Here is a 19,171-nt window from a genome sequence, read left to right on the forward strand (position 1 = left end):
CAGTTAACCTCCTGTTAGGTAAATCTCTTCTTCATCTTAATACTGGTCCATATTCTTCTGTCTGTGGAGTATATCAGATATTATTATCAATGTGATTATTTTTCTAAAAATATTATTATTAATTATGATGCTGTGCTGGCTAGGAGAGGTAAGTATGAACCAACACTATGCTGGAGTAATGTACATAGAACAGTAGGTATGCCTTTTTACACATCAGATAAAGGCAAGAAAATTATAATAAAAACAGCCAGGTAGTAGAAAACAACTGCTGACGAATACAGGCCTTATAATACGTTTTCTAACTTTTTTAATGTACAATATTCAGTATTGCTGCTACTTATATAAAAAAAATTTCTTACTGATATTAATAGTGAGAAAATTGGACTTACAGTTCCCAATGCAATCAGCAGAAATAGGGCTGGCTCTAACATTCCACATCCAAGATCTTTACTTTGTTTAAACACATTTTTTTGAAGTACACCTAAAGGCCAAGTTTCAAGGAGGTTTGATGAAGCAGAGAGGCAGGTATGAGAGATGTCCTGGGTTGAGTGGATGGTGGAGTTTTTTGGTGGCAGGGGAGGGGGCTATCAGGGCGGCCCCCTGTGAGAGGCTTCTTGAAGCTCCCCCAGCTCCACATCAGCTCCACCTCTGTTTGGGAAATTGAGCCAATCAGCTGCGCCTCTGTGATAACGTATTTAAGAAGGGACGTGGTGACGGGCAGTCGGACTTGTGAGGAGGAGTTGCTGCAGCTGCATGAACACCATGGTCAGTGGAGGAACAGAGGAAGAAAGGAGGGGGGAGGTGTGCCGGAGCAGAGACCACCCTGTATCCTGTGGTGAGACAGCAGGGCGGCCTCCCCTGCCACCCATGGAGATCTACGGTGGAGCAGACATTGATTTGTGGCCTGTTGCTCCTGCTCGCCTGATCAAGGTGCTGTTCCCGAAGAAGGCCGGGGTCTCATGGGAAAAGGCAGCCCCGCTGCTGTAATTCAGTGCTGGGAGGATTGCAGCATGCGGGGGAGTCCCACGCCGGAGCAGCACGGGAAGGGCTGAAGCCATGGGAGAGAATCCAGTTGGAGAAAGTTAGTGACCCATGACGGAGCAGTGTGGGAAACGCTGCAGACCATGGGAGGAATTCAAGTTGGAGAAAGTTTGTGGAGGACTGTCTCCTGTGAGAGGGGGACCACGATGGAGCAGGAGGAACAAGTTTCAGACACTCCCCTCACCGAACATGAAGGAAGTGGCAGGGCTGACTGCACCCCCCATTCCCTGCCCCTGCACCACTGGGGGAAGAGGTGGACATATCGGGAGCAGAACTGAGCCCGGGAAGAAGGGAGGGGTGGGGGAAGGTGTTCTCAAGATGTGGCAATGCTTCTCACTGTCTTACTCTGTTATGTGATGTTAGCGTCTGTAATAAATGTATGTTCTTTTTTTTCTTCCCCTAACGAGTCTGCCTTTTGCTCGTGATCATAAAAGGGGGATTTTTCCCCATCCCAGTCCTATCTTGAACCCCAAGCCTGGCTCTCTGTCCCTTCTCATTGCCGGAGGGGAAGGGAGAGAGAGCTGCTGCATTGTGGTTGGCTGCCAATCAGGCCTAAACCATGACAAGAGACAAGAAAGAATGTTTCAGAAATGGATGTTTTTATTGTAGGAGCTAAATGAAAACTATTGGGAAGAATTCCCTTCAGGTCTTCTAGAATATTGTGCTTTGCTTTTGGGGGAAACAGGGAAGTTCAAACACCAAATTATTTGGTACTGATATTGTGAAACTGAACCTTATGATGGAAGTCAACGCTGTCCTAGTTGTGGAATAGATTCTATATATACAGAATAACCTTCATTTCAGCAAACTTTCATTTACTCCAGAAATGGGTAACAGAACCTTTTATGTCATTTTAAGAAGCTTCTGAGTAGCTTATTACAAAAAATAAAAACAAAAAAACAACAAAAAAAATCACAAAAAAATGAAACAACAACAACAAAAAACCAGACAAACAAGCAAAACAAAACAAACAAAAACCACTAAAAAACAAAGCCTATGGAGTGCAGAGTTTGAACCAATGCAGATGGGCTCCCCAGGTGTGCATCCAGAGCTAAGTCAGCATAGCTGAAGTCTGTTCTACTGGCTGGATGTGGGTACCAGAAAACCACATAATGACTGTCTGAATGTCAGTGAACCTGATAAAACTCCCACTGGAAAATCTCTGTGGAGACTCCCTTTATTTTCAGTGGTCTTTGGACTGGGCTTAGTATTAACTATTTATCACAGATGACAATAGGAACCTCCAGATGATTTGCTTCATTTGCTTAGCAAATGAAGACATTAATTTACTTAAATAAATGTAATGAAAACATACATTTAGAGGGAAGGAAATAAAGAAATTTTGTTTCCAAGCCTGCTAGTAGGAAAGAATTTAGCAATGGAAATCCCCACAAAAATAAACTAATTTCTTGCCTTCTAACATTATTAGTAAAGAGTACAGTTATAACTAAAGAGTACAGTTATAACTAAAGTAACAAGCTTCTGGTTGTTAGAAGCACCCTCCACTCCTCTCTGGTTGACAAAAGCACAAGTTCGTCCTTTCCTGGTTGGCAATATCTCTTTGTAGTACCAGAATTCATTCCTTTTATTCATTGATGTACAGAGGTTAAGGTGAGAAGGGATTGTTAGATCATCTGGTATAGCCTCCTGTGCATCACAGTCCATTAAATTCCTTGCAGTTATGTCTGTAATGAAGCCAATAATTTGAATTTGGATGAGGCATAACCTGATTTGAAGATGGGATGGAAAATGACTTGTACCTTTGGTCATGTGTTCCAGTGGTTGATCATCCTCACTACAAAAAAAAAAAAAAAAAAAAAAAAAAAAAAAATCCACTATTTTCTAATTTGAATTTACCTAGTCTTAGTTTCCAGCCATTAGTCCTTATTGCAGTTTTCTCTACTAGGCTGGGGAACACTTTATTTTCTGCCCACAACAAAGATACTTCTGTGCTATAATTCAGTCCCTTCAATATGCTTTTCAATAAGCTAAAGCACTAAGCTCTTGCATTGCTTGCTGGAAAGATTCTCTCTTTTTGGACGCTCTTTGCTGTTTCAAATATCCTTTAAACATGTGACGCTAAACCAGATGTGGTATTCCAATATAACTTGCCTCAGTGTTCTACCCAGTAAAATCACCTCCTTAGTCCTCTTCACTAATCACCAGGGTAAGACTGCTCATGTTTTATCACAGAATCGCATTTGGAGTTCATGTTGAATTGTTTTTCTGCTATAATGTTTTTCAGATCCACTCTACAACAGGATGAAGTCTGTAACTTTGGCTGCTAAATGAATTACTTTACACTTCACTGCATAAAACCATATTTTCTTAAAATGATTCAGGATTGCTAAGCTCCTGGTCAGTTTGTATGAGTGCTCTGTCTTCATTATTGTCTTTATGTCATCTGCAAATTTTATTAACAGTGATTTTATATTAATTTCCAGGGCATTCATTTGAGATGTTGAATGCCCTCGATCCCAATGTTGATGCTTACAGAAACCCGATAGATGCCCCCCAATAGCATGCCATACAGTCACTACTACTTTCTGAAAGCTTAGTAGTGTGTTTCCCAGTCCACTGTAGGCGTATTGTGTGGAAATTTTATAATGCTAAATTTAAGCAAAATGGCATGAAGTACTGTGTTAAACTTCATCAGCTGGTAAAAATAACTGCATAGATGTAATACAATAAGTTTGTTTGACCTGTTTTCCACAACATCTGTTGACTGAAAATAATAATATTTTAGTCCTCCAATTCATTATTAATTGAGACTTGTGTCGTCATTTTCTTTTTCTATTTTCTTTTTTTCCCTTGGGATTGAAATCATCCCAAGCAGTTGGTGCATCATGTGGTGACCCTGGAACCTTGGGAAGGCATCTGAAGATCACACACAGCTTACCATAAAATACCTGAAGACAAAAGGTATTGATACAAATGTTTAGGGAGTCAGCCAGGACTGTGTCTTACATGGCTTTAGGATACTCACAGTAGCTAGTGCAAGCCCACGTCACGACTGAGATAGACAGGCTCTCCTACATTACACTAAGACCCTCTCCAGCATACAAAGGGATGACCAAGGGAGCATTCCAGTAGCTCTCTCTTCCTATCGGCAAGAAATCTTGTGCAGCTCCTCTCAGTACACCTCAGGAGGGTTTTTCTGCCTCTGTACTGCTTGACACAGAGATGTATTAAGTACGTGTTTTCAAGGCTGTCAGTCTGGCACTTTTCACAAGGACTAATATGATGTTTGCTCTCTCTCCTTCATCCCAAAAACAAATGACACAAAAAGTTAGCATTAAAAATGTCAAGGTGCCCGAAGACATTAATGCCTTTATAAAACTTCATATATATCTGTTGTGGTTTGGGCCTGGTCTGCAACCAACCACCACAGCTGGTCACCCTCCCTTCCCCCTCCCCTCCTGGGAATGGGGGAGGGGATTAGAGGGGTGAAGGGAGACTCGCAGGCTGAGATAAGAACAGTTTAATAATGGCAACAAAACAAGAACAATAACAATGATAGGGGGAAAACAAAAAGCAATATATAAACAGGCAATGTACAGCGTAATTGCTCACCACCCGCTGACCAATATCCAGCCCGTTCCCGGCAGTGACCCCGAGATACCAAGATCCCACAGTTGCAATCCCGGAAGCGAGAGAACTCCTTCCCAACCACCCCCCCTCTCTATAGTGAGCATGACATTCCATGATATGGAATATTTCATTGGCCAATTAGGGTCAGGTGCTGTGGCCGTGCTCCCTCCCTGCTCCCTGTGCCCTTGCGCATAGGCAGAACATGAGGAGTCGGAGAGTCCTTGAAGTCTTGGTAGCAGCTGAAAACACCAGTGTGCTATCAGCATTCTTCTCATACCAAACCCAAAGCTAAATCCAAAACACAGCACTCATCTAGTCCCTGAAAATGAATATTAACTCTATTTCAGCACAAACCAAGACAGTATCCACCCCTTATTCCATATCATTTAAGTTATGCTCAAGTTCCATATTACCCAATATAGTCTAATTGATCGTTATCCTTTCTCCTGGGTTTTAGGCATGTGCACACAGACATCATTCCCTCAGTCACTGGGCCATCACTGCAGAATGTATCATATGTTCATTTGGTTCATAACTTTGCGTTCCATCTGTCATAATAGTCTTTTAAGGCAGGAAGGGTGATTCTTGGTCAGTAGCGAATAGGTGACCAGGTGACCTTGCAGGAAGGCATGCAGTCCCTGTTACAGTTGGAGCTGGTGGCTGATACATCTGACACCATCTGTATTCATGGTCTATGGGAGTCACTGGGCATCAGTTGCTGAAGCCAATCCTTATTTTGAGTTCATGTGTACCTTCATGAATGTGATGCCATTATATAATATGTGTCAATCATAGTGATGCATTAATAGGGCTGCTTGGTGACTGACCTAATACAGTTCAATTTATTGGCTATTTTCACCTAATGTTAAGTTCCCTTGAGGCACACATCTGACTTCCCCATTTTCCTGCATTACCCACCAAGTGCACCCAGGTCCTTGTGCAAAGGTAATTCCACATATGGGCTTACCTTTACCTGAAGTGGGAATAACCCAGACAGTCTTTCCTAGCATTTTGTTAAGGTGCACTACTGGGACAGTATCCCCATCTACAGTAAGCAGAAGGTTGAACTGAGCAGGGCCAGCCTGGTTGGAAGATACCCTAGTATTGACTAACCAGGTGACCTTTGCTAAATGTGTGTCCCAGTGTTTAAAATTCCCACCTCCCATTGCTCTCAGCATGGTCTTTAGTAGCCCATTGTACTGCTCAATTTTCCCAGAGGCTGGTGCGTGATAGGGAATGTGATATATCCACTCAATGCCATGTTCTTTTGCCCAGGTGTTTATGAGATTATTTTGAAAATGAGTGCCATTATCTGACTCAATTCTATCTGGGGTGCCATGCTGCCACAGGACTTGTTTCTCAAGTCCCAGAATAGTGTTCTGGGCAGTGGCATGGGGCACAGCATATGTTTAGCCATCCAGTAGTTGCTTCTACCATTGTGAGCACATAACGTTTGCCATGTCGAGTTTGTGGAAGTGTGATGTAATCAATCTGCCAGGCCTCTCTGTATCTATACTTTAACCATCGCCCTCAATACCAAAGAGGTTTCAACCTCTTAGCTCGCTTGATGGCAGCACAGGTCTCACATTCATGGATAACCTGTGATATAATGTCCATAGTTAAGTCCACCCCTTGGTCACGAGCACATCTATATGTTGCATCTCTTCCTTGATGGCCTGAGGCATCATGGGCCCATCGAGCCATAAACTTTTCGTCCTTATGTTGCCAGTCCAGATCCACTTGAGCTACCTTAATTTTAGCAGCTTGGTCCACTTGATGGTTGTTTTGATGTTCTTTGGTCACTCGATTTTTGGGTACATGAGCATCTACATGACGTACTCTCACAGACAAGTTCTCTACCCCAGCAGCAATATCTTGCCATAAATTGGCAGCCAGATGTGTTTGCCTCTATGCTGCCAGCCACTTTGTTTCCACTGCTGCAGCCACCCCTACAGGGCATTTGCCACCATCCATGAGTCAGTGTAGAGATAAAGGACTGGCCATTTTTCTCGCTCAGCGATATCTAGGGACACCTGGATGGCTTTCACTTCTGCAAATTGACTGGATTCGCCTTCTCCTTCAACAGCTTCTGCGACCCGTCATGTGGGGCTCCACACAGCAGCCTTCCACTTCCGATGTTTCCCTACAATGTGACAGGACCTGTTAGTAAACAGAGCATATCTCTTCTCATTATCTGGTAGTTCATTATATGGTGGTGCCTCCTCAGCACGGGTCACCTCTTCCTCTGGTGACATTTCAAAATCTTTGTTTTCTGGCCAATTTGTGATTACTTCTAATATTCCTGGGTGGCTGGTGTTTCCTATTCGAGCCTGCTGTGTGATGAGTGCGATCCACTTACTCCACGTAGCACCCATTGCATCATGTCTCAAGGGGACCCCTCCTTTGAACATCCAGCACAGTACTGGCAGTCGGGGTGCCAAGAGGAGCTGTGCTTCTGTACCAATCACTTCTGAAGCAGTTCGAACCCCTTAGTATGCTGCCAGTATCTCTTTTTCAATTGGAGTATAACGGGCTTCAGATCCTCTATATCCTCGACTCCAGAATCCCAGGGGTCGGCCCCGGGTATCGCCTGGTGCCCTCTACCAAAGACTCCAGGTAGGGACATTCTCCCTGTCTGCAGTGTAGAGCACGTTTTTAACATTTTGTCCTGCCCGAACCGCCCAAGGCTTACTGCATGAACTATTTCGTGTTTAATTTGTTCAAAGGCCTGCTTTTGCTCCAGGCCCCATAAAAAATCATTTTTTTCCGGGTCACTTGATAGAGAGGGTTTACAATCTGACTGTAATTTGAAATAGGCATTCTCCAGAAATCCACAACACCTAGAAAAGCTTGTGTTTCCTTTCTGCTAGTTGGTGGGGACATAGCGGTTATTTTATTAATCACATCCATCGGAATCTGACAATGTTCATCTTGCTATTTAATTCCTAAAAACTGAATCTCCTGTGCAGGGCCCTTGACTTTACCCCGTTTTATGGCAAAGCCAGCTTTCAAAAGAATTTGCACAATTTTTTCTTCCTTCTCAAAACTTCTTCTGCTGTATTCTCCCATACAATGATGTCATCAATGTATTGTAGGTGTTCCGGAGCTTCACCCTGTTCCAGTGCAGTGTGGAACAGTCCATGGCAAATAGTGGGACTGTGTTTCCACCCCTGAGGCAGCCGATTCCAGGTGTATTGGACAACCCTCCAGGTGAAAGCAAACTGTGGCCTGCACTGCTGCCAGAGGAATTGAGAAAAAGGCATTGGCAATATCAGTTGTGGCATACCATTTGGCTGCCTTTGACTCGAGTTCATACTGAAGCTGCAGCATGTCTGGCACAGCAGCACTCAGCGGTGGTGTGACTTCGTTCAGGCCCCGATAGTCCACTGTCAGTCTCCACTCTCCATTAGACTTCCACACTGGCCATATAGGGCTGTTAAAGGGTGAGTGAGTCTTGCTAATCACTCCTTGGCTCTTGAGTTGACGAATCAGTTGGTGGATGGGAACTACAGAGTCTCTGTTGGTGCGATATTGCCGTCAGTGCACAGTTGTGGTAGCAACTAGCACCTGTTGTTCTTCAACTCTCAGCAGCCCCACAGCGGAAGGATCCTCTGACAGACCGGGCAGAGTGGACAGTTGTTTGATTTCCTCTGTCTCCAAGGCAGCTATACCAAAAGCCCACCGGTACCCTTTTGGGTGCTTGAAATACCCTCTCCTGAGGTAATCTATGCCAAGAATACATGGGGCTTCTGGTCCAGTCACGATGGGATGTTTTTGCCACTTATTCCCAGTTAGGCTCACTTCAGCCTCGAACACAGTCAGATGCTGAGACCCCCCTGTCACTCCTGAAATACAAATAGGTTTTGTTCCTTTAAAATTTGATGGCATCAGGGTGCATTGGGCACCAGTGTCCACCAGAGCCTTGTACTCCTGGGGGTCAGATGTGCCAGGCCATCAAATCTACACAGTCCAGTAAACCCGGTTTTCCCTCTCCTCCACCTGGCTGGAGGCAGGGCCCCTCTAGTATCCATTATCAGTGAAGGGGTTAGTGTAGTCTGTGCGGGTCTCAGTCTCATCTCGGTTACTTACTTCTTGTAAGTACGAACCGGAAGTCCTCCTCATAGGATCGGAAGCCAAGTCAACTCTCCTGATCAGTCTGGGCGACTGATTACTGGAGACTGGAGCAGCGTTTCTCCTGAAAGAACCTTGATTTTTATCCATTCTTCCTTCCAACTCTTGAACTCGCTCTCTTAGAAGGTAGGTAGGTTTCCTATCCCATTTCCTCATGTCTTCTCCATGGTCGTGCAGGTAATACCATAGATCTCTCCATGGTGTATACTGTCTCTCTTGAGTAGGGGACCGTTTGCTCCTGATAGCTGAGACTTTAGTCCGTGCAGGTGGAGAGTAAGACATATCCTCTTTGAGTTGGCGGGATAGTTCCTTTAGTTCCTTCACAGCTGCAATGATGGAGGGAGAGAGACTTTCATCATAGTTCCGGAGTCGACACACCAGTTCATCCACAGTTGGTCCATCTTCGTCTCGCCAGTCCATTACTGCTAATACATTGTCATGTGATGATGGCGCGCTCCGTACCAACTTCCGCCACATGGGCCGGGTGCATTGGACTTCATCTGGGACTGTGGGTAGCCACGCATCATCTGGGTCAAAATAAACCATTTCCCGCATTGCTAATTCCCTTAAGTATTGGATGCCTCTCTCCATGGTTGTCCACTTGCTTGAATGACATACAAGATTTCATTGAAGGGATATCTGTCCCTTATGCCTGACAGAAGTCGCCTCCAAAGGCTGAGGGTCTGTGTCTTTCTTCCAATTGAATTGTCAATGCCCGCTTCCTTAACCAGGGATCCCAGATGCCTGGCCTCCTTCCCCTCTAATTCCACACTGTTGGCCCTGCTATCCCATCATTGGAGCAGCCAAGTAAGGAGATGCTCACCTGGATGGCAGCTGAAATCCTTCCGCATGTCTCGCAGCTCACTCAGGGATAGAGATCGGGTGATTACCACTGGCTCTGCCTCCTCCTTCTGTTCTTGTGACGGCCCTTGTTCACCATCATCTTTTACAAAGCGTGGGGATTTTTTAGTGTATTTCTTCTTCTGTATGGGAGCAACTGACACCATTGTGGATTGGTTCTCTGGTTCACCCGCAGTACCTGTTGTAGGGGTCGGATTAGCTGCAGTGTCTGTTTCCAGAGTTTGAGTGGCTGCAGTGCCTGGGGGGGTTGTAGGAGCAGCTGCAGTATCCGGTGGGGGTGTTGGAGCGGCTGCAGTGCTTGTTGTTTTGTTCTCTGATCCAGAGACCTCTTTTTTTAAGGGTACTGCATACTGGTGAGCTGAGCTCGGCAGGCATGGGCCAGTCCCCAGCATGTAGCCATGATCTGCGTCTCTCTTGAGTTACCAGGATGGCAGCATACCTTTTCTAAATATTTTACTAGCTTCTCAGGATCCTGCACTTGTTCAGGGGTGAAGTTCCAAAACATCAGAGGTGCCCACTGTCCTAAGTACTTGCCCATGCTATCCCACACCCCCAGCCACTCATAACCCTCCAACCTGGGTGTGGATCTCCGAGTGATGTTCAGAAATGGTTGCTTAACCCTAAACACAACCCGAACAGCCTTCAGGAACATGACAGCTCCCAGCAGTGAGACAACAACATTAGTGTGAATATCCCACGGATATTCAAATCTCCCAACATGCTCAAACACATTTGTAAATAGCCTGGAGAAGAAGGAAATGCAAGAAGATATCTCCCCTATGGTCTGGCTCTCCACGGAGAAAAGGGAGAGAGTGTAGTTGTTAACCCATTCCGCTAGATGACCTCCCACATGCACAGATGATGACCATGCTGAGTACAAATACCAGACTAATCTCAGGACTGACAACCTTATCGTGCCATAAATCAGTATTACATAGTACAGCAAAGCAACAACCTGTATCCAACTCCCACGGGTGATAAGCAGCAGCATGGGGAATTATATGGCAAGTAAGGTGACGTATAACACAACTGTAAAAAGGAAGACCACAATTCCAGGAACCATTCGATCAACCTTATAGCAGGATGAGCACTCGACATTTTAACAAATTCAGTAGAGCACACAAATCAACCTGTTGTTATCTCAATCCTGCGGGCCCCATGTTGGGCACCAAAAAGGCTGTCATGGTTTGGGCCTGGTCAGCAACCAACCACCGCAGCTGGTCACCCTCCCTTCCCCTTCCCCTCCTGGGAATGGGGGAGGGGATTAGAGGGGTGAAGGGAGACTCGCAGGCTGAGATAAGAACAGTTTAATAATGGCAACAAAACGAGAACAATGACAATGATAGGGGGAAAACAAAAAGCAATATATAAACAGGCAATGTACAGTGTAATTGCTCACCACCCGCTGACCAATATCCAGCCCGTTCCCAGCCAGCGACCCCGAGATACCAAGATCCCAGAATCGCAATCCCGGAAGCGAGAGAGCTCCTTCCCAACCACCCCCCCTCTATATAGTGAGCATGACGTGCCATGATATGGAATATTTCATTGGCCAATTAGGGTCAGGTGCTGTGGCCGTGCTCCCTCCCTGCTTCCTGTGCCCTTGCGCATGGGCAGAACATGAGGAGTCGGAGAGTCCTTGAAGTCTCGGTAGTAGCTGAAAACATCAGTGTGCTATCAGCATTCTTCTCATACCAAACCCAAAGCTAAATCCAAAACACAGCACTCATCTAGTCCCTGAAAATGAATATTAACTCTATTTCAGCCCAAACCAAGACAATATCATAAGACGTATGGACAGTTCTCATAAGCAACTGACAGTATCTTTGGCCCTGTCCTGTCTATAAATGATTGCAATTCCAAAAAAAAGAAAGTCTCAACTGCAAAAAAAGAAAGACTCAATTTCCCCACTTTCTACATTCCAAATAAACAGCCACTACCATTTGGATTATTTTTATTCTTTGCTTGAGAACAACAATGTAGTGATAAAAATAGAAAATCCACATTAGGACATAAACATTGATGTTATTTAGTAATAAAACCAGAACTCATTGGAACTCTATACAATATAGATAGCTGATGTCCCAAGAATACATTGTGAGACTCCTTGACCTCAGTCAGGGTTTTCCTGGTCTAGTTTGAAAGAGCAAACCTTCCTTTTTTCTTATTACTTATCTTTATTCCCATGAGCATCCAATTAAAATTGCTTGGATCAGGACTTTGGTTTGTTAGCAGTGCCACTGATGGAGAAACTTTAACTTGTAATTAGGCCTGAAACACAGTGGTAGGGAACCACAAAAAGGGTGGGCATTGTACACCTCCTGAGAGCCTGTTGGGACCAGGAGTGTTGCAAAGTACTGTACATAGGTCCACAGATGAAGCAAAAGAAAGCCCAGTGGTTCAGGCCGATGGATTAGAAAACTGTGTGGCTAATGATGAAAGGCCATTTTTTACAGTCAAATGACATAGACAGTATGTGCTCCAGACGATGATTAGCACAACAGGAAGATGAGAGGAGAGCTGTGGCTGAAAGGTGATACTCTAGTCACCAGCCTTGCTACGGGAGGTGCTGTGAGCTTGTTTCTCCATCACCAGTCTTATTTGACTTAGGCAACACAGCTTTTTGTACTTTTAAAGAAAATACAAGTAACAATATGGTATCACAACGTCAGCTGCAATCATATGTGTTATCGGTAGTTTTCTCGGAACCACATGAAACAACAATCTCTTTCCTCACAACAGCTCTGCACTGCTTTCTTGTGTAGCAACAGCTTGAAGATGAGGAGTTGAGAGTGGTTTTATTTTCCTTCCCCTCCACGCAATTCTTTCATGACTTGCACAGCCTTATGTCTTGAAAAGTAGCTGCAAAGTTGGTCCATTCCCATGAACACTTCTGAAGGTAATGAGAGTGGAGGTGCCGCTGTGGGAAGCCCAGCCATCCCTGTACCTTCTGCAGGATTTAAAGGAGGTGTTGGACCAGCGGTTACATAAGGGTCAGGGAGAGGAATGGTGATAGCCTTCCCCAGTTCTTTCATGACTTCTCCAAGACTTACAGGAACGAAGAGAGCAGGAGCACCTACCAAGCAAGATGTGGGCCAGATCTATCTAGTGTTGGTCCAAGGTTGTCTCCAAATAGCAGAAACACCTTCCTGCCTCAGTTTCTCTGCTTCAGCATGGAGACAACTCAATTTCTTGTGACAGATAAACAAATATGTAACTCAGGCCAGTTGCCCTCCTTCAGCAGACTGTACATGGAGCCTTGCAGGTGTGGCAGCTCCAGATTCTGTTGACCAATGGCTGTCCCCAGAGGTGGGGCAGGCGGTGGGCGTCAGTGCTGCCAGTGTTGGCAGCCCATGGTTTCTGTAGGTGTGCAGCTGGTGCCAAGACTGCTGCAACAAATTCTTTTAATGGGAGGGCAGGAAAGGACATTTATGTAGTACAGTGGAAAAGAAACCACTCACTGCCCTCAGGGTTTCATCTCCTCACAAATAAGATCTTTGTAGTGGCTTTGTAGTTCTGTGAGAACCCATAGAGTTCCATTTTCAGGAGAATATTAATGATTAACCATGAATAAGTAAAGGAGGCTAAGACCTCTGTGGTGTCTGTTGAGAGATAGCAGTATTTTGTCATATCTGACAAAAAACCCAAACCCACGGCCTGTGGATGCTTACTCCAAACTTCTGCTTACCCACAAACAAGGCATGTGCCACATAGGCCTGCAAACTTACCCAGAAAATTGACTCCCCTGCCCAGTACCTGATCCTGGGGATTCTTACCCCTAACCTCCCCTGTCACCCTGGCAGACCAAGGGGCAAGGACTCAGAAATTTGCCCAGTTTCCGTGAAACTGTGCAGTAAACTTTAGTAATCTTTCCAAGGTAGGAACTAGTATCCGTTCTTCCTCCTTCCTCCTCTGTCAGCACCAGCTACTTACAATGCGTATTGCCCTATAAAACACTTTCCATTTGAGACTGGTGCCCTCAGGTGCCCTTCTCCTTCCCCTCCTCCCAGATGAACACCTGTGAGAGGCAGATGGTACAGATAATCCAGAATATATTTCTTGAGTCCATGTAGAGAAGCTTCCAAGCTGCTGATTTTTTAGCACCATGCCTCGTGGCATCCATGGCTGGTGAGAGACGCAGATGCCGCCTGAAAATAGCTGACGAGGAAATTCTCCCAGTGTCTCCAGAGGTCTGGGGAAGGCAGCGGCTGGTGCTGTGGGGTTCACAGGTAGATGCCCCGCCAGCACCCCTGCTGGGAATGCCTTGTGAGCAGAGCTTCCTCGCTCACATCTTAATCAGTCCTTCCCCTGACTCCTCTTCTACGGGTTCCGTGGGCACTGCCTTGCCTTCTTGTAGTGGAAGGGGAGAGGCTGGTTTTGGCCAGACATGGCCCGGCAAAGGGAGGAAACATGTCTGCAAGGAGCTGGGAGCTGTCGTTTCTGCCTTCAGACTTCACCTCCGTGTACACGCAGAGGTTGCAGCCACAGATATCTCAGTTTATTTGTTTTTGTAAAAGATAAGCACCAGCACCCATTTGTGTCTGCCAGATGTATAATATGCACCCTCTTAACCGCTGAGCTTTGTCAGAGCGGTCACACGGGGAGGCCATGTAGGCATCCAGCCATGCAGGTGAGAGAGGGCTACCAGCACCACCCCACATCGCGCTGCGCCCTTCAACAGCCAGCACCAGCATCCCTCTGAGCTGTAGCGAAGGGATCCCAGGGACAAACCACCACCATCAGAGCCTCAGCATCTTCCTGACAAGAGAAGCTGTTTTCTAACAGGTGGTTGTGCCTGAGAAGTAGCCTTGTTAACCCATGAAGAAGTTAACTCTGGGGTAGGAGTCATGCCCAGTCACAGCCACAGCTGTCCCCCTGAAATTCAGATATTCATCAGGCCCTATCACAACTGAAGCTGGATTATTCCACAGCAGTTGTCAGGAAAACAAGTTGAGACCAGCTTCCCAGAACATAAGACCAACAATAATAAATACCAAAGAGTCAACACACTGTGCTCTTCCTATTGTGTGGGGCTTCAGGGCAGCATAAATCCTTGCACCGCCTGGCTGGTTTTGAAAGGCATGTTCTTATGGTCCAGGGTCTGCCAGACACTTTCTGGACATGAAGGAAAGCACAGTCCTTGCCTGAAGGGACTGATAGTCAGTGGCAGACTAGCAGTGAGGAAAGGAACAAATAAGACAGTAGCAAAAGGCATGTGAGTGTTGGAAAGTGTGTGCTTTGCCCCAATATATTTTGAGGATCTGGAACATTAATTTTCTTTCCTCTATTTATTCTTTATTAGTTCTATAACCTTCAGATCTGTAATTCAGGGTATAACATCATCCATTTCAACTATTCAGTACTTCTATGCACATTTTGGATAAAAGTGCCTCTTGCTCCTTATCTCCTCTTCATCTTCCCCCCAAACCAGGATACTACACCCATCTCCTTAAAAACATGGTGGTACCTAACCCCACTGGGATAAAATAGGCTTAACCAGATTTAGGTGCCTAAATACCTTTGAGAATCTGGGCTTTAATCAGCTCATTTAATGAGCTCCTATAGTCAAAATGCACAAACAAGGTCTCAAAGCCAGTGCCTCTGAGTTCCAGTGCAGAACAGGCCCTCCAAATGCAGACACCAAGGCAAAGGGTCAGGGAAAGTCCCAAAAATCAGGGCTGAGGTGGAGACAGGGATCACTCTCCCCAGGCAGAAATACTGCGTCTGCATCAGGTGATGTAGTATCAAAAAAGAACCATGTAGTATTTGCAGCAGACCTGCTTTCTACATTCCCTGTAAGACAGTCCCTCCTGCTCCCATTTTCTGAAGGAACCTGATTTCTTGCTGAAGGCCAGGTGATCCAGAAGCAAGCAGGCACCATGGAGAATTTCGGCTATGCTAACACAGTTTTGGCAAAAATACTTCATCCCATTAAAGGGCACAAGTAACAAATCAACTAACTTCAGTCACAAGAAACTTAGAATAGAGACACAAAGTAACTCTCAGCTGTGGCTGCTCTTGCTGCCTTGCCACAGAATGAAAAAGAAGCTCCCTCTAAAAACTAATAATGCTATTCTTATTATCAAAGATTTTGCATGCCAATCCCACATCACTACAGAATATAACTCTGTTAGGTAATGTATGAACAGAAAACAAAAATCAAAGAAGAAGAAAAAGGTGCCTTTTGGCTAGAGAAGTTTAAAAGAAGAATAGATGATGTCATAAGCAGCAAGGAGTATTGGTGTTGCAACAGCTCAACAATGAGTTTGGGCTGTGGTTTTGGGGAAAGTGACATAAGAAGAGATGTTTCAGGGAGAAATTTAGGAGAAAAACAATAAGATTGCTTTTTCAGTAATTTATGGGCAACCTGTGGATAAGAAAATTTAGATGATGAGGGCTAAACAGTGCTATGCTGTGAATTGTGGCAGTGCCAGCCCCAGGGCTCAGTGAGGACTCTGCTGCCCTGAGCAGATGGCAGCTATATACAAGGACACAGATACACATGGAAGCACCCAGCCTCTCTGGGAAGCCACTTGTCTGCTACCTTGTTCAAGAATTCTGACACAACCATACACACATGATTTGTGCTTGGGTTCTGTGTTGGAATGCAAACAGGTGTTATAAAAATATGAGATAGTCCTCTATGCGTTTCACAGAGGATGTGGGCTTTGATCATATAAGAAAGGAAAATTTTTTATTATCCACAATATTTCATTGCCTCTGGACTGGATGATAGATCTCAGAAACCTTTATTAACAGTAGTGTAGGACTGGGAAACTGTCAGTCCATGCCTTAAAAGTCCTGGACCATGATGACAATTTTCACTGTGAGGTTAGTTAGGAAAAGCCATTGCTTGGTATTATTACATAGAAGGGGCCACTGATACTAAATTATGTGTGTGAGTTTGGAAAACAAAGAGCCGGATTAACTATGTCTAGTGAAGGAGCTGATTTCCACAATAATCAATAAAGACAGTAAACATGGAGGACCTAGATGACGGTAATAGTTAGCAATGGTCAGTCAAACTCATGGATTAATTTTCCCAGCGCTATGTGCTGAAGATGTGAATGGAGGTAAAACGTCAGGTCCACAGACGGCAAGGTGGTTTGGTGCTTATCCATGCTCCTCAGACAGGTCTGGACTATAGAAACTGGATAAGGACTGCAGCATTATGTGATGTAAGAGAGAGTCCTTCTAACCACAGTATGACCCTTCAGCATTGCCTGCTGCATCTGAACACACACTCACTATGGAGCACATTTCACCTGTTTTGGTCATCTCATAGCAATGAGCCTTGATATTATAGCAGTATCTGCAGTATAGATTGGAAAGAGGCAGAGGGAATTGAAGAAAAACTGCTCTACTAATGGTAGCTCTCAGACAAGCTGCCATTTCTGTTTTATCCAAGTAGCAGTCCCTAGGCCTAGGGCTATACTGGGTTTTGGCAGCAGGCCTCTTTCAAGGCAGCTGTTTCAGAAATCCTTGCAGATTTCTTAGATTGCTCTCCATTCAAGTCAGCACAGCAGTACCCACTCCAGCTCTTCTCTTGTTCAAAATGATACAAAGATGCTCAGACCAGCAGAGATCAAAAAGGGTAACTGGCAGTGAGCACATTTTCCTGAGCTCTTGTGGAAGCACCACTACACCTGACAGTACTCCAAGCTACCACTCTCTGTCAAGGACCTGTTCATTTCCAGCCTTCTAGCTCAGTCCTCAACCCCCCTGATGCAGCAGCTTTGACAAGAGCCACTTATTCCTTAGGATTCAGCCAAATCCTGCTAGATGGCCCCATCCCCTGCTTGCCAGGGAGGCCCAATTTCTCAAGTTATAAAGGTACCTGAAGATCAGTTAGGCACTTCCACAAATTCTGCTAAGTTTTAGTGCAGGAGCAACACTGAACTCTTGATGAAATCAAGAAGAGCTAAGGACTTAACCTGAAGAGATATTTTTAGAGTAGAGATATCTTAAAAATATGTCTTGTCTGCATTTTCAGGAAACTAACTGCCTCTCAAGGTCTGCCTCCATGGTTTCTTTATCACTCCAGCAGTGCTCAGGATGTTAGGTAAGTGTTGCAGCATTTCCAGTGAAAAGAAAACATTTGTGCAAATCATAATCAGGCCTGAGGAATCAAATTCTCCCTCCAGGTACATCAGTGTGACCCTGGCTCCAGGGGGACACCGCTCCAAGCATAAAATGGGGAGTTCTCTGACTTGTCAGGGTCAGGTTGGATTAGAAATTCAACTCAAGCCCCACACAGCTGCATTGTGATCGACAGAGGAATCCCTGCATACGTGTTCAGCTTTTAGGTTAGCTTTTATTGTTACTAATTTCCTTTTATAATCTCCATTTTGTGTTTATCAACATAGCACCAGATTCTCAGCTGATGTAAATCAGCAGTGATCCATTGCTCTTATGTGAGAGGCATTATTTTACAGAAGTTAAGGGGATGGCCCCTAGATATGAATTTCACTTTGCTCCTCTCTCTTAACAGGAATAATCTCTTTTAGAATTTGAGACAAAATAAAATTCACTGCTTCAATATCTTAGTTCTGTAATTCCCTCCTGGCCTCCACTCTCCCTGCTGCCAATGGAAATGAAGATTAGAGAGCACCTGGCAGGATCAGGCCCTCTGGAGGCTCAGTGGCTGTGCCAGCCCTCTAATTCTGGAGTAATGATAATCAGGCTTGCACCAAGTGTTGACACAAATTTATTAATGCAAGGTGCGGCTGGCTCTGCACTCTGCTAAGACAAACACTTGCAGAACAATGTGCACAGAGGAGGTTGGAAACCACCCAGCCATGTGTCAGCAGCAGCTGAAAGGGGAGGAAATTGCTCACTGTCCTGCGTGAGGAGGCAGAGTGCTGAAAATTGGGCTGGAGAAGCAAGTATCTAATTTTCTTGGGTTCAGTTTTCCTTTTGGAAAACCTTTCCTGTTTCATCAGAAAGTCCCTGACCTCGCCACGGCCCCAGCAGCTCGTGACACAAGATCAAGATGACACAGTGGGAGCCAGGATTTGTGCCAGGGCTAGAAGTGATTTAATGATATTCCTAGAGAGCAGGGGGAGGCAGGCCCTGGTCCATGAGCTGGAGGTTATTTGTGCAGAGTCATATATTTAAAGCAGAAATCGTGTGAGTCCCAGAGTGGAAGGGAGGAAAGGGAAGGCTGCAGGAACCAGGTAGTTGGGCCTGCAGGGTGAACTGCTGGATGCTCTGGGGAGAAACCAGCAATGAGACTGGGACAAAGAAGAGCTTTAATTCTTACTTTGGATTAAAAAAAAAAAAATAAAAAAAAAAGGTAACAAGTGACTACACTGTATTTATTTGCTACTCTGTAAACAGCGTTCAGTGACTCACTCCCTTTAGTGCTTTCCTTTATCAGTGGTGAAACTACTCTCTCTTGTGAGCAGCTTCTTTCCCTCCTTTTCCTTCAGACTGAGGATTTATATATGGCCATACCAGACAAGAGAAGACAGTGCAGGACATCTCACTGAGTTCATACCTCAGCTCTGGTTGAGTTATGGTTGGCAAAACTGCAGCTAGCTTGAAT

This window comes from Tyto alba, unplaced genomic scaffold (assembly GCF_018691265.1).
Source record: "Tyto alba isolate M040663 unplaced genomic scaffold, T.alba_DEE_v4.0 Super-Scaffold_38, whole genome shotgun sequence".
In the NCBI taxonomy this organism is placed as follows: domain Eukaryota; kingdom Metazoa; phylum Chordata; class Aves; order Strigiformes; family Tytonidae; genus Tyto; species Tyto alba.